The sequence below is a fragment of the Temnothorax nylanderi genome, unplaced genomic scaffold (genome assembly GCF_030848795.1).
Source record: "Temnothorax nylanderi isolate EJ_2023f unplaced genomic scaffold, tnyl_v1.0 TNYL_tig0067_pilon, whole genome shotgun sequence".
NCBI lineage: Eukaryota > Metazoa > Arthropoda > Insecta > Hymenoptera > Formicidae > Temnothorax > Temnothorax nylanderi.
This window is the reverse complement of record NW_027249129.1, coordinates 798988-814126: the sequence shown is the minus strand read 5'-3', so window position 1 is coordinate 814126 and position 15139 is coordinate 798988. Positions and strand designations below refer to the sequence as shown.

Here is a 15139-nt window from a genome sequence, read left to right as displayed (position 1 = left end):
TATTAGAACAACGAGAGAAATGAAAATTTGGTGGGAGGATCGATGCGATTAGATCGACTTACGATCGTTTTACGATCGACATTATCTCTATGTGAATGACGGCGGCGCTAACGGGATAAGAATATCGACTCCATTCGTGAGACTTTCTCTTCTTTCGGGACCGACATCGATGAATCATGTCGATGTCCACGCTTTGGACATTTAAGAGAACGCGATGTAAATCGGTAAATATTAAAAAATATGAAGATTTAAAATGATAAAGTTACGTTTAAAAAATTAGGTTTTATTATCGCACGTCAGATTCTAGAATTCTTTAAAAAGAAATATTTGAAATACCTAGAGACTAATAAAAAATATCGAAATTATTTAATCGTGTACAATAAAATTTTTTACTGTATTATAGTGTATGTAATACATCTAATACGTGTAAGAAAAAATATATATTATTGGAAATGCGGATCTTGAAGAACGGATAAAGTAGCTTAAGTTTTATTTTTAAAACTGATGATCTCAACTAGAATTATGAGAAAATAACAAATGCGGTTCTCCACGATTATCGTCTTTTACGTCAGTTGACGAATGAGAATAACGTAGTCCGACGACAAATTCGTACGTTATTGAAAACACCTAAAAAGAACGAAGGTCAAGGAGATACAGGCAGGACGCGATAAAACTTCCGTGAAGATAAAGTTATGCTGAGGAACCGGTAATTTTACGATCGCGACTCTATGCGAAATCATCGATCAATATAGGTACAATTAATTCTTACATTTTTACATCCCTTTTGTTTCGCCGCGATTTCAGGAGGTATAGAGACGTTTGCCTCGTAAAGTAGATTCCTTGTCCAAATATATTCAGAAATTTGGATATAATTAAAATTTCCGTAAAACCCATTATAGTCGTAGAATCTCAATACTTTCAATATCGACATATTTAGAATCGATAACCTCGTGTGTATTTGAATTTACTCTATAAACAGTTATTTGAGTAATATAATATTATTATCATTCAAGTACTATTTGGATAACAATATTTCGTATATCGTACAAATGATCGCACGGCTTGAATCTTGAGCATAGAGAGCTAAGTTCCGAATATGGAAACAACGCTCGCGACGAGTACTTTCGAATCAATTTTTTCTTATTGCGATTTCACTCTCGATGGCGCGACTCTTACGCGATAATCGACCATGCAGCGTCCCCGTCCTCGCGGAAGATGGTCCATCGTGGCTCCGAGTGAAAGAGAGACACGTGCAGCCGGACCGCCGCGCCGGGTGTTTCACTTTTAACCGATAAGAAAGTAACGAAAGTCACTGATGAAAGTTTCGGGCTTGCCCTCGGTGAGCGCGGAAGGCAGGAGGCAACGATGGCGACCTAGATGGACGGACGGACGAATACTTTTTTGAAAGTAAAAGTGAAAGAACAGGACTACGTTATCCTGTCATCGTTAACAAATCGTCTTTATAGCTCGATTTTTTCATCGGTCTCATATCAACATTATTTACTGCACTGTTAAAGGTTAGAGGATGAAATTTAAACCAATACCATGAGTTACATTTATTTTGTTATTTTTAACTACCATGTGCGTCAAAATTTATTAATTTGAAACAAAATAGGATTATTTTAACTCCATTGGTTTAGTCAAATTAACATTGTTTTAGTTAAATTAACTACACGGAGAGAATTTTTTGTTATATTTTACCCTTAAATTCACTACAAACTTGGGACAACTTGGCAACCAAGGAATTTTTAAAATATACAAAAGACATTTTACAAACAACGTGATAAAAATTACCATGCAGATTGGTAAATTTTGAAAAATTATTGAAATTTCCTAGATATATTTTAGTAAAATTAATCAAATATATTTTATTTATATTTTAATGAAATAGATATTAATATTTCTTATTATGGTGGATATTAATCAGAATAGCTCACATAAAATTCTTGGTGGTACATGTTGTCCCACAACTATCATGATTTCAGGGTAAATTTTAAGAGAAAATTCTCTCCGTGTACATATTGAGTAGGAGCGCAGTAGCGACCTATGGAATAGTTAAAAATTACTCAAAATTGAGTTCAATTTAACCCTATAAATTTAACAGTGTGGGTTAATGTAAAATTGTAAAATTGATAGTCCATTAGGCGATTAATGAAATTAGCGAGCAAGTTTCAAAATAAATTTTTATAAAGTTTACATTAATATATATATAAAATTAAAAATATTTAATTGTGAAAATCAAAACGCGTTTTTTACGCTCTATTATTTACACGCACACACACATCAATACACTTTCAACATTTTTGAAGTATTAAAAAAAATATATTTTTTGTTATTTCTGTTTTTAAAGAGTTATAATCCTTTTAATAATTGACATATTTTATATATATAATTCTGTTCATATTATAATTATATTATAATTATTATTGTAATGCTGCTATGTTATACATCGTGGTCACTGTGCTTTTAATTAGAGAGATTTTATTCTAGAATATAATAAATATTCTCTCTTTTTTCACTTCGTTTCGGTTGCTCTTCCTCGCGCTGCACTGTGCAGATACCGGTTTTCGGCGAAACGACACCATCTTACAGGAAGATCGAACTCGGTGAAAACCGTGTCCTTCGAGGAACAGGGTTACATTACGTCACACACGCGCGGATCTTTATTACCATGCAATTCATGTGAATATACCGGCTCCGGTACCGTGAGATGGACCTGTGAAATTCTCGGAGGTGGGATTTTTGCACACGCGAACCAATCAAGTATCTACCAAGCTGAACACCAATCGCGTATTTTCTCATTTCGAAAGAATTAATATTCAAAAAACTAGAATATATAGAATTTTTTATAAATACAAGTAGTTTGTCAATTTTTTACGAAATTTTAAACCGGTTTATTTCATTTTGACGTCAAATATTTATTAGCTGTATTTTTTCATTATTACGATTATTAAGAAAAAATATATTAAAATATTTTATTAAAGTTATTTTTGTAGATTTAATAATCTAGAATATGCAGTTAATGAGATATACAATTAATGAATATGCAATTAATACGATTATATTTTCAAAATATAAATCACACTTAATCATTTCGATATTACGTATGCGCTATTTCTATGTCACATAGTTGCATAAAGATAAAAAAAGTTAATAATTATTCGAGAAGATAATTTTTCAAGGACTTTCGCCGAAACCTGTTTCCAACATGGCATTACGAAACTTTAACGCAGATGTGTAGAATCTTTTGAATAGTTATTTTAGCTGCTATTGTTATAGTGTTCCAAAAAAATAGCATCCTGTTATAAAATTTATAAATAGTTTCCATATCAGAGTAGGCTCGGATCGATATATTAAGATTTTGCTAGAGCATTTTCTGAATGTATACGATATCATAATTTCGTTTCTTTATCTGTTCTTACGTATTTTTATTATGTATATGACAAAATCTATTTGTTCGTCGCGCTAGAAATTAAAAATTTCATCTATTATCTAGCTGTCTATTATTTAATTCTTCCAAAGAATTTCCATTAGGATAAATTTCTTCAAAATATCCGATTAGTACAGAAAATTGTATCTCGACAATTGCTTTTCCACTGTCAAAAATAAATGCATAGATCATTATTGTAGTCAAAATTTTACGTCATTAAAATTATGACAATCTCGATTTGAGCATTGAAATGCATGGGAATTTCGCACAGGCAGAGATTTTGAGATCCGGCGAGACAGTTGTTACATTGGTCATCGACAATACGTCGAGAAATTGATTTTCCGTTGACAAGCGGAAACTCGCGGACGTGATTTTCCGAGAACTTTCCTAAGCGTATCCTAGAAGGACTGAACGTACGGTAGAATCGCCGAGCAGCCGGTGCATATGTACGTGGCGGTGTGGGCAGTGCTGCAGTCGTTCGTACCAGCACACACCGTGAGCGGTCGGCCATGGCATACTTACTAATGTCAATCACACCGGCAGGCATGCACCGCCAACGTGTGTACTTATGTACGTGTGCATGCGTGCGCGCGCGCTCGCTTACAGTGTTCCGCGGCTTCACCCGCGTGGATTTTTCGATCAGTTCGTATGGAGTAGATCTTTTCTTGTAAATATCTCGATATATAAGGAAAGCGGTAAAATTTTCTTCATTTCCTTTGTAAGATTAAATATTGATATTAAAGCTTTCGGAATTCTATTAAAGCTCACGATAAAATGAGAAAAGAATGATTTCCTTTTATCCGTCCGCATCCTTGAAGCTTAACTCGCAAGAACCCGCTCAGTCATTTACAATTAGAAAATGTATTCCAACGTTAAAGATAATTTAACTACAAAATGGTAGGGAATCCTGTACTCCTGTATTATGTATTGTATTGCTTAGCGCGCGCAAACCATGAAGATGAAGTTCGATCGCCATGCATCGAATCCCGCAGTCTTTTGGCCTTTAACCTTCACAATTTCCTCGACCATCGATACCTTGGTCGGCGGAGTTGCGTCAGTGTAGCTCTGAACTTGAGTGCCTCTGCGAACGGCGCGGCGGCGTTCGCAGATCCCGCGCAAGGAATTGAAAGGCGTTTCTCGAGATCGGTGTCGACCGTGGTCGATAAATAAACGGTGCCGCGAGATCCCTGAAAAATCACCGGTCATTATCTCCTGCGCGCTCTCCGAGAATGTTCTTGATCGCGATCCACGATAAGAACTTACGCGGTTACGTGTCGGGCGGCCGCACGATTGTCGATAGGATTGCTTGTTAGCGTTGCTCGTTAAGATATGTTATGATTGACGCGTTAGTTGAATAAACGGTGTACAAACGAAAATCTTACTCCGAGGGAGAAAGACGCGTTAAAAATTTCAGATTCAAATTATCATTATAATTTTTTAGATATGTAACATGTGATAAAATTTTGCGTCTAATTCATCTTCGTCAAGCAGGCATCAGGCATAAATGTCGTGGTTAATATAATATACCATTCCTACATAATATATAATCCGTGCATAATATTCTCGCATAACATTTTTTCTGATTTTATTTTAAATTACTGTAAAACTTGTTGTGCAAGATTAATTGTTATGCAACATGTGTGCACTCGTCCAATATTTGCACTTTCCCAAACAATCGTCAAATTGTTTAAGAATGCTTTTAAGAAGAACGCGCGATTTTCGCAAATAATTCTGAATACTAATAAAATTCAGAGGTATATTACAGTTCGAATATAAATTATAATGGCGTTGATTGTTTGCGTAACTTTATTGCGAATAGGCGCGCACAAGGTTTCCCCATGCAGAATCTGCGGTTTCCAGGAGAACGCGACCAATATATCGGTCCCTCGTTCACGTTTCCTCGTTCCTTCGTTCTGCACGTTGACATTCGGCGGCACGACTGCTAGAAGCTGGCAGAGAACAGTGTGTCAACAAAACGGTCAGAAACAGCCGTCAAAGGTGCGCGGAGGCCTGCAATATTTTCGCGAACGAATCTACGAGCGTTTTCCGCATATTGTTTTCTCAATGGCGCGCTATTTTTGCGTCACCTCGTTTGAAGAAGCAAATATTATTCGCGGTCGTAATATATCAATCACGCAGAAAAATTTGTTACCTAGTCTCAACGCTCAAGAGATTGCCTATGCTAAATATGAATACAGATAGTATAATAATCTCATAAAATTTACACTGATAAATATTAAAGGATGAAATTTAAACCAATACCTGGAGTTTTAAATAACATTTTGTTATTTTTAACTACCACGTATGCCGAAATTTATTATTTGAACACAAAACAGTATTATTTTAACTCTATTGACTTAGTTAAATTAACATTGTTTTAATTAAATTAACGAAATATTGAGTATAGGAGCAGTGGTGGCCTATAGAAATGGTTAAAAATCACTGAAATTGAGTATAATTTGACACTACGAATTTAATAGTGTATTGTCTACTAAGATAAATTAATATTTTATTATGAAATATTGTGTTAAATGTTAGTATTTCATTAAGTAGTATTCTATATATTAAAGAAAAGGAATTTTCTTCTTACATCAGAGTTGTGTATCGTCGAGTGTATCGTTTTCGCATAAAAGTTAACGCAACAAGTCTTCTAGCGTGCACCAATGATATTAATCATTGAATTATTTGTGTGTATCTTGCCGCATGATTAGCACGCACAATTCATGTAATGGACGTGTTTATCCTATAAATTCTATAAATATAAATGCAGATTGCACCTGTAAATTGCTACGTTTAAGCGTGACGTGTGAATAAAAGTCTTTTAAACTTGCCATTAATTCTCTTATTCTCAAACGAAACTTGAAATGTCCTTTGAGTAAAAAATAAAAATAAAAATAAATAAATAAATATTAGTAAAACTTCGTAAGTGTAAAACCGATAATATTTTTTGTATTTTTGTATTTTTTAAGCATTTTAGATTTCTTTATCGTTTATCAACCCTTTAGACCGTGATCTTCACGATTTTTCTCGATTAAAGCTGCTGATATCACTACGATGATGATTTCTCGCGAGAACTCTTTGAGGCTGTAAGGCCATAAGGTGTCCATGAGAGTCGGCCTCAACGGAGTGTCGACATTGCGAGTCACGTCGAGCGTTTGCCATACACATTATCCGCGATAAACAATCATCTTTATGGTAGGAACGGTCTTACGATTTCGTTGGTTACAACGTGCGCTCGATAAAATCGATCCTTTCTTTGCAGTCTTATCGCTAATAATAATTTTATGTAACATGCAAGAAACATACATTGCAGAGGTCTCTTTTAATACAGGATTAGTATTGTATCTTATTCGATCCTTATATGGCCACATAAAATAATATTAAGAGGCGCTGCCGCGCCGATTAAACATATAGATTATTGAAATTGCTTCTTTTATATAGACATGGCCGATTGCACGAATGTTTTTTATATTACAAATAATGGAGTATTTAGCAATTTTTATAAATAAGCTCTAATAACACAAGAAAATGATAAAATCAATTCTTCGCTTTATTTCAAGTAGAAAATATTTTAATAGAATAGGGTAGAAATTCAGATAAAATTGAAGATTTGAATCGCCTAAATTTTAACGACTTTTTCATCGACTTTTTCCAATGATAATTTGTAAGCTCCTGGTTGTCTTTTTTTTAAGCCTCGTTTAAGAAAGAGATCGTGAAGAAGGCTAACCATATTGGGTAGTGATTTCGCTTCTCAGATGCCGTATGAACGACAAATTCTCACAATCCGATAGCGAATCGGATGGTCGCTACTGAAATATGCTCGAGAGTCACTCTTTAGTTGGTCGTGGAGGCGCATTTTCGCCGATAATGCGATTATCGTGTGATGCACTTCTCGTGAGTCATTAAATCTTTTCGATACGCCGACGCAGCGACTCATGAACCAGCAGTGTCATGCACCTTCCGAGATTGTGTTTCTCTTTCTCTGTTTCTCTCTCTCTCTCTCTCTCTCTCTCTCTCTCTCTCTCTCTCTCTCTCTCTCTCTCTCTCTCTCTCTCTCTCTCTCTCTCTCTCTTTCCTTTTAATGACGTGTAGTCGAATACCGGTACTCGTCGCTGCACGTGTCAGGGTCAAATGATGTCATTGGTGATTCTCGAGATGGGATTTCTCATAATTCGTGATCTTGCCGATCACAATCCTGCTAGTTCAAAAAGAAGAATGTCATGTTGTAAAGAAATTGGTCAAAAGATGTTTTGATCATCGTCAATTTCGTCGTTACGTTTCTAATTAGCAACCGGAATATAGGAAATTTAAATGAGACACGAAATTCTTTTTTCTTAAAATAGCTGATTTATTGCCTCTTCATAAATACACGAAAATACGGAAATAAAAAAATATTTTATCTACACTGTTTTTGTAGTCTCAATTATATTTCATTTGAGTCGTTTTTAACCATTCCTATAGATCGCCACTGCTCCTATTCAAAATATGTTGTTAATTTAACTAAATCAATTAAATTAGAATAATACTGTTTTGTATTAAAATAATAAATTTCGACTCACATGGTAGTTAAAAGTAACAAAATGTTATTTAACTCAAGGTATTGGTTTAAATTTCATTCTTTAATTTAACAGTGTATTGTTGTCTTAAACATTTGTTTTTTTTTATTCAGATGGCAGATAATTTGGTAAAAAACACATAAATAAAATTAAATTGTTTTTTACGTTACTTTTAAGAAAAACGATAAATTTCAGTCTTTTTTTACTAAAACTTATTGCTCGAAATATATTCTTAAACATATGTATCGAAAATTGATCAATTGATTGACGTCAATTTTCGAAAAACGATTTAGTAAGAGTTTATTTCGCATTTTGCAGCTTTTTAGCAAAACTGTCCTTTACGTCAGTTTTCTGCTTAGAGTCATCTGTGCCATTTTCCCGATATCGCAACGTATTCTTGACGTATCAGTGTATACTCAATGTATCAATGGCAAACACTGTTACTTATATCGTGATATTTTTCCAAGACAGCGCCGATATAGTCAGCTTCACGTTCGTCTATATCTCGTTCTGAAACGGAAGGCTTCAGGATTAAATAATGCCGATGAGTGACACTTCTGGTAAATAAAGCTATTTCTCTGTTTTGTGATGCATTTTTGAAAATTAATTTATTATTTCGGTTTGTTTCTGTAATGATATTGAGTTAAACATTTTTACATTTTTCGTTCAAATAATTGAGAATTTGTTGTTTGAATCATGAAAATTTGTTTTTATGGCATTCAAACCATTTGTGATACGAATATAGATACAATACATGAATCGAAAATGTTATTAATTACGAGAATTCTTGAATAGATCGACATCGAGATTTGTTTTAAATTACTTACTGATATTTGTAATAGACATTTGTAATACTAGACTAATAATAGATTGTCTACCATTGAGTACCAAAGTAACTTATTAAGTTACTCAATGATAATCTTCAGTCTGTTGCAAAATTAAGAATGATATAAGCGAATATATTAAGTGCCGACGCCGACGCCTCGAATTAGATACTCTGAAGAATAGATCGTCTGACAATGAATAGAAAATTGACTTTATGTCGAACAGACTGATTTGATATTAAGCTGGCCTCACATGAAATATACACACAAATATAATATTCAGTTTAGAAAAAGCTGTCAAAATTAAACGTCAGATAAGGTCTAAGAAATCATAAAAGCCTGGGCGCGTATTGGTATGTGCTTGTGCGTGCTTGCTGCATTCGCGATTACTGGCTAGTGTATATTTAGTTTCAGATTGGCATAGGTCGTGGCGCGACGAGAAGAAGAATCCGCTGAGTCGTTATCTGTTTTCTACGCACGTGGCCTCCATAGGTCGGGATCTAGCCGGTTATAATCGGCAACGCGATTATTACTGGCTAAGACCAAGTGGAAATGGCAGCGACATTGTGTTTTCGGGGTCAAATCGCCGCGCTTCGAAAATGGTCATCAGCCAACGCCGCGCCGTTTCTTGCACGGGTGACAAGTTTTTGCGGCTCGGGATAGTTTATAAAAGCGATAAACTGTTTATTTTGTCGATGGTTAGTCGGTCGCTTCTCTATGTCTATTCTATTATGAATGAAATCAAACTGCAACTGCTTGCAAAACATAATCGGAGGAATTTTAATTAAATTTACAGAAGACGATCTATCAACAATTAGTAATATAATCGTATACATATAATAATGATATATATGGAGGGGTAAAAGCCATAGTGGTGTAAGTAAAATTTTTTTAAATATTGACTCGTGTGCATATTAGATGCAATCTATACAATATAATAAATTGCATTTATGGACACGAGTCAATATTTTAAAAAATTTGACTTACACTATGGCTTTTAGCCCTCCATATATACTATGGATGTGATTAAATCGTTTTTTTTTATTTTGACATTTTCTTGCAAATTACGTATTGCGATTGCAAAGTACGCTGTTCTAGAAACGTGATCGTAATCTTACAACATATCATTCCTTTTATTAGAAATTTCCTCTTTACTAGATTACGATCTGCAAAGCACACTTAGCTAACTCAGTCAATCGAAATTTTAGATTTTATCTTATTAAGTAGGTCAAAGGTCAGACAGTTCGTAACTAAAATTTCAGTTTCCCGAAGTAGCAACGGGTCTTCTGTGCCAGAGAATCTCAAAATGTCTGAAAAAAGCAGAAAAAAAGTAGACTAGTCGTACGATTTTAATATATCTTTTTATGATATAAGCGAATATATGCGAGATTAGAGTAACAAATTGATAACCGATCACATCAAATCTAATAAGTTTAACCAAAATAATACAATTTATTATTTTATATTTGTTTATAGTATTTTTCTTTTATACGCAGTATGTAAATGAATTAGAGTTTTTAAATACATGTCATTTGGTTACCACAAAAAGTTAGAACCTCATCAATCTAAGTTATATATTATTTCCATGTGTCCATCCTATCTTAAGTAACTTATTATTTTGCTGGGTCCTGTGGAGAATGTCGATTGTAAAATCGATTATAACAATTGCGTCTCAACGATCGTCAATTAAACGGCCACGATAGATTTTCCAAGCGCATTACGAGCCACTCTCGTGGCGGCGCCGACAACGATCCACATCGAAGTCCTCGACGGGAATTGGCCATGGTTAATAATTGCCCTCGTGTGCGATATCGCGTGTTATATGAGTAGCTGGCGATGGTGCGCGCTCTACGCACATAGAGCGCCATGCATTCGTGCCGCACAGTAACGTTTGCACCCGACCTATACCAACCTCCGTCATCGGGAGAGGGCGAGTGCCTAACGTGGACGACGAGAGGAGGTTGGACTAGGTTGAGAACGTCGACCTGCGCTCTCACACAGACACATACACATCCACACATCCGTCAGAATAACTGACCGTCTTTCCGCGATTTTTAAATCGTGACTGTCCTTTGTAAACTGGTTTCGCGGTGGCTAATTCACTTTTCAGTTGCATGTGGCAGTAGTCGTTTTTTGCGGCTGCAGTTCACAGGAGCGAATAATTTTTTGACTCTCGGAGTTTGAAAATGTATTAATTCTTAGAAGTTTACGAGTAGCAGCAGTAAAGTCGGAAGAGAGATATTAAGAAGAATGTGTTATACCATTCTTATATTATAGTTTACATATGTATAATTCCATAATTTACATATAATAAAAAAAGTGTTCTGTGCTTAAAATGTTCTGCGTGGTCTAAAATATAAGTATCATTAATTTGTGCAATTTATCAATAACTCCAATATCACTCGCTGAATGAATCTTTTTCTATATTTGTGGCAGAAATAATGCATATAATATATCAGGATGATTTATTTTTTATATGATATGTTTGAAATCTTCGTGAAAATAAAATTATAGTTTCATCGAAAGTTATTTGATTTCAAATAATAGGTTTTAATATGACCATAATATATTATTATTTATTGAAATACGTAATTAATTAAACTCATTGTTAGTATTTCTATATATGCTGAATGTACAGCACATTATGCATCTTCTTTACTAAAAATATGCTTATAAGACATCGAATTACTTCGACGTGGAATTCATACAGTGTCAATGAAATCCGAGGATGATACATTTTGGTGTGCTTTACGGTGGTGTTAAACATACCGCGACAGCTAGAGATTGCGTTATTTGTGTACCCTAATTAGGGATATATAGATCTACAACTCAACATTCGGCTGTAAGCGCCACGAGCTACGCGCCAAATACAACTTGACTTGATCCGATGTTTCATCGATACCATTGTGAACATAAGTTCGACCGTAAACAGCAATCCTGCGATGAATAAGCGGTTCAACGAACGTCCCAAATGTGACGTTATATGTGCCTCGCATATTGCTCATCCGAAAAATATTCTTTTTTATCAATTTAGAATAAAATAATGCAATTTTTAATGGAAATTAGATTTGAAAGAGATTTGCTACTAAATTATATCATTATAGAAATTATTTTCGATGCGATTTATGAAAGAAAATAAAGAATTCTCAAGAAGGTATTCTTTTATTTCTTGCAGTATTCGACTTTCCTTTTTCAATCAAGGTTGATCATTAAAAAAAAATATATATATATTATATTTAACTTTATTCATGATGATAAATATACTTTTGTTAGATTTAGTTGATTTTAAACTTTTATTTTGATTTTTCGTATCCTCGAATGTACTGCAATTTCACGCAATGCATCTTTCATATTAGGGCTGCAGTATTTTACGACAAATACGTTTTGCATCAGTGTTGGATGTTGGCCTGTCTCCGATGTGTCCATGCGATTCACGTGTGATACGCGCGTATCATGGTCACCGAGAAATTACAAACCGCGAGCAAAGTCAGCCTAGATTAGAACCACCATGGACATATTGCACGCTCATCCGCCAGAATAAACTTCAAGTTTGCATAATACTCGGCTTCATATGGCGTGCTGTTCTTATCGCACCGCTCTCAATTCGTCTAATTTAACGCGACGGTATTAAAACGGATGGTTTCAACATTCTAATTAACGCCGTACAAACGTATTATATTGCAACAATGTATCTATTATAATCATCAAATTTCTCAATCTGCGTATTACACTTGGAAACGCGTTATATCTACATTATAAAAAGTTATTTCATTTCGAGTTCCACAGCATATACATTATTATTTTTGTTAGGCAGAAACTATATCGGGTCTATCGGACGAAAAATTCGAGAAATAAAAATTAATTAGTGTTACATGAATTTGTGTCACATGAGACTTGATTTCATTGAGTTCTTTAATTTAATAAATGAATATATGAATATGAAGTAAATCTTTGATGTATTGGCTTTGTTTAGAGCTACTGACATGTACACTGAAAAAAAAATAGTTACATTTGAGAAAATATTTTTTCACATAGTACTAATGGCCTTATTTACTTAATATAATCACATATTTATTTAGAATTATATATTTATTAAGTAAATATATCTAATTCTAAATAAATATGTGATTATATTAAGTAAATAAGGCCATTGGTACTATGTGAAAAAATATTTTCTCAAATCTAACTTTTTTTTTTTCAGTGTATGATTATCTCTATTTTTAATGTTTTATTCATGACTGACGATATAATTTAAAAAACCTTGTACCTTGCATTGTGTAACGGTTTATATTTAGTAGCGAACATACGCAATTAGCAGAAAATATTCGTTATATAATAAAGAATGAATAATAATGATAACTTAGTAAGTTATCATTAAAAATCTAATGGTAAAACATATCGACAAAAAGCACACATATATGATACATAAATTGATTTATGCTTTGAAAACTACTCGCTTCAAGGCTGTTCGCTCGAAGCGAACATTTCTGACTTTATTTCGCATTTAATAAGTATCGAGAAGTGCAAGTACAACGTTGCGAATCGCATTTAAACGAACGTATCGAGATACGAGACGTGTAAGTATTTTACAGTTAAGTATCACGGTGTGTCTTCAATATTTACGCTCAAAAATGCTTTAAAGGCAATCTTTAAATACGTTTAGTATTTAACATGTAAAATTTTTGTCTTGCAGAATACAACGATTTGTATTCTGCAATCTTACAATTAAATAGGGATTTCATTAAATTTTTCAAAAAATCCTGATATTTCAGGATCAGACGACATGACCGCAATAAATTGACAATATAAAATCGATGTAGGATTGCCACGAGAAACCTACGACATTACGTATACATGGCTGTCTTTATTGTAGATGTTCTCATGCCTCTTAATGGCCTCGCCAAGGTTAGCAGAATTCGTTAAAAAAACAATCTCTCTCTCTCTCTCTCTCTCTCTCTCTCTCTCCTCTCTCCTTCCTCTCTTCTTTGTCTCTCTCAATCTATCTACGATCGCGTATCTTCAATGTTTGCATCGCAGTATTGCGCTTACACACGAGTTTCTCTCTTCCTGATCAGAAAGCGAGGCGAGGCGAGGCGCATTCGAGCGGATTTGGACCTTGTCCTTCGCCTCAGCTTGTCAAACTAATTCACACAAATTTCCGTCTGCCGGAAGAAATCCCAACCGATGGCGACCTAGACCTTTCAGCGTTGAGCGTGTACACCATCCCGCGATTTGCATTTAATTAACACTCATTTTTTCGCATGCGCTCACTCATCAATGACACGCGACTTGTTTACGCAGTAGGTTCGATGTGTATCTCGCTCACTGTTAATACTGTTTCCCACAGGAATGACTGATCTGCGCAATCAGTTGGGCATAGCAAACTTATGAACCCGAGCTCAATATACCGTTGACATTTATATCATATGCATTCATATAAAGACGTTTTTAAGACGTGAGTAATAGTGCAATAAAAAGAGAAAAAATAGAAGCAAGATACAATCTAATTTAAGAATAACAAGAAGAATAAGAATAAAGTCCATGTGTGTTTGACCCGTAAATGGACCAGAATAGCGAAAACTAAAGCTCATGTCTTATTTATATCCTTTAATTAAAAAACTTAAAGCACTGTTAAAGTAACGCATAAATATAGATGATAATGTCCTAAAACCTGGCTTGCAGGAAGACAAGATTATAACTCATTAGTACGCTGAGTTTTTTCTGTTCTCTATAGTTGCGAAAAAATTTGTCATTGGAATTAAGTTTCTAGGACATCTTGCGTGTATTTGTCACTTTACACTTCATACCTCAGTGTAATGTATCTACAATTCTCGTAGTCTTTATGAGTTTTATTCCGGAAACGGAAAAATGAATCGCCATTCTGCTAACTTTATAGCGTGATATTCGATATAACGCAAAATGAAATATTTTGTATACATATATAATATATTATATTTGTTGTGTGTGTGTGTGTGTGTGTATACATATATAATATATTATACTTTATTATAAATTACAAAATAAAATAATATGCTGATCATTTACGTAATGATAGCTGCAATATCATTAACACGTTAAACGCCGCACGAATTCCAATTAACTTTGTAACATTTGTCACGTTACAGAAGCAAAGCTATTTTGCAAATATTACTCATTACCTTGTTTAATTGGCTCTTTAATGATGGCTCATATAAATCCGTAAATATTGGTTGTATTTATACGTACATCATAATGCCAGCTCACTGATAATCCCCCGTAGCTTGTCATAATGTCGAACCTTATCAGCCTTATCTTATGTTCAACGTCTACTATTTTCGACACGCGGGGGA

General features: G+C 34.3%; 1 protein-coding gene and 1 long non-coding RNA gene across 4 annotated transcripts in view; one reads left to right on the top strand and one right to left on the bottom strand.

Moving 5' to 3' along the window:
- Nucleotides 1–15139, top strand: part of LOC139773725 (uncharacterized) — a 224215-nt gene that overhangs the window by 31409 nt on the left and 177667 nt on the right. The window lies entirely within an intron of this gene.
- Nucleotides 1–15139, bottom strand: part of Hr4 (Hormone receptor 4) — a 68371-nt gene that overhangs the window by 49469 nt on the left and 3763 nt on the right. The window lies entirely within an intron of this gene.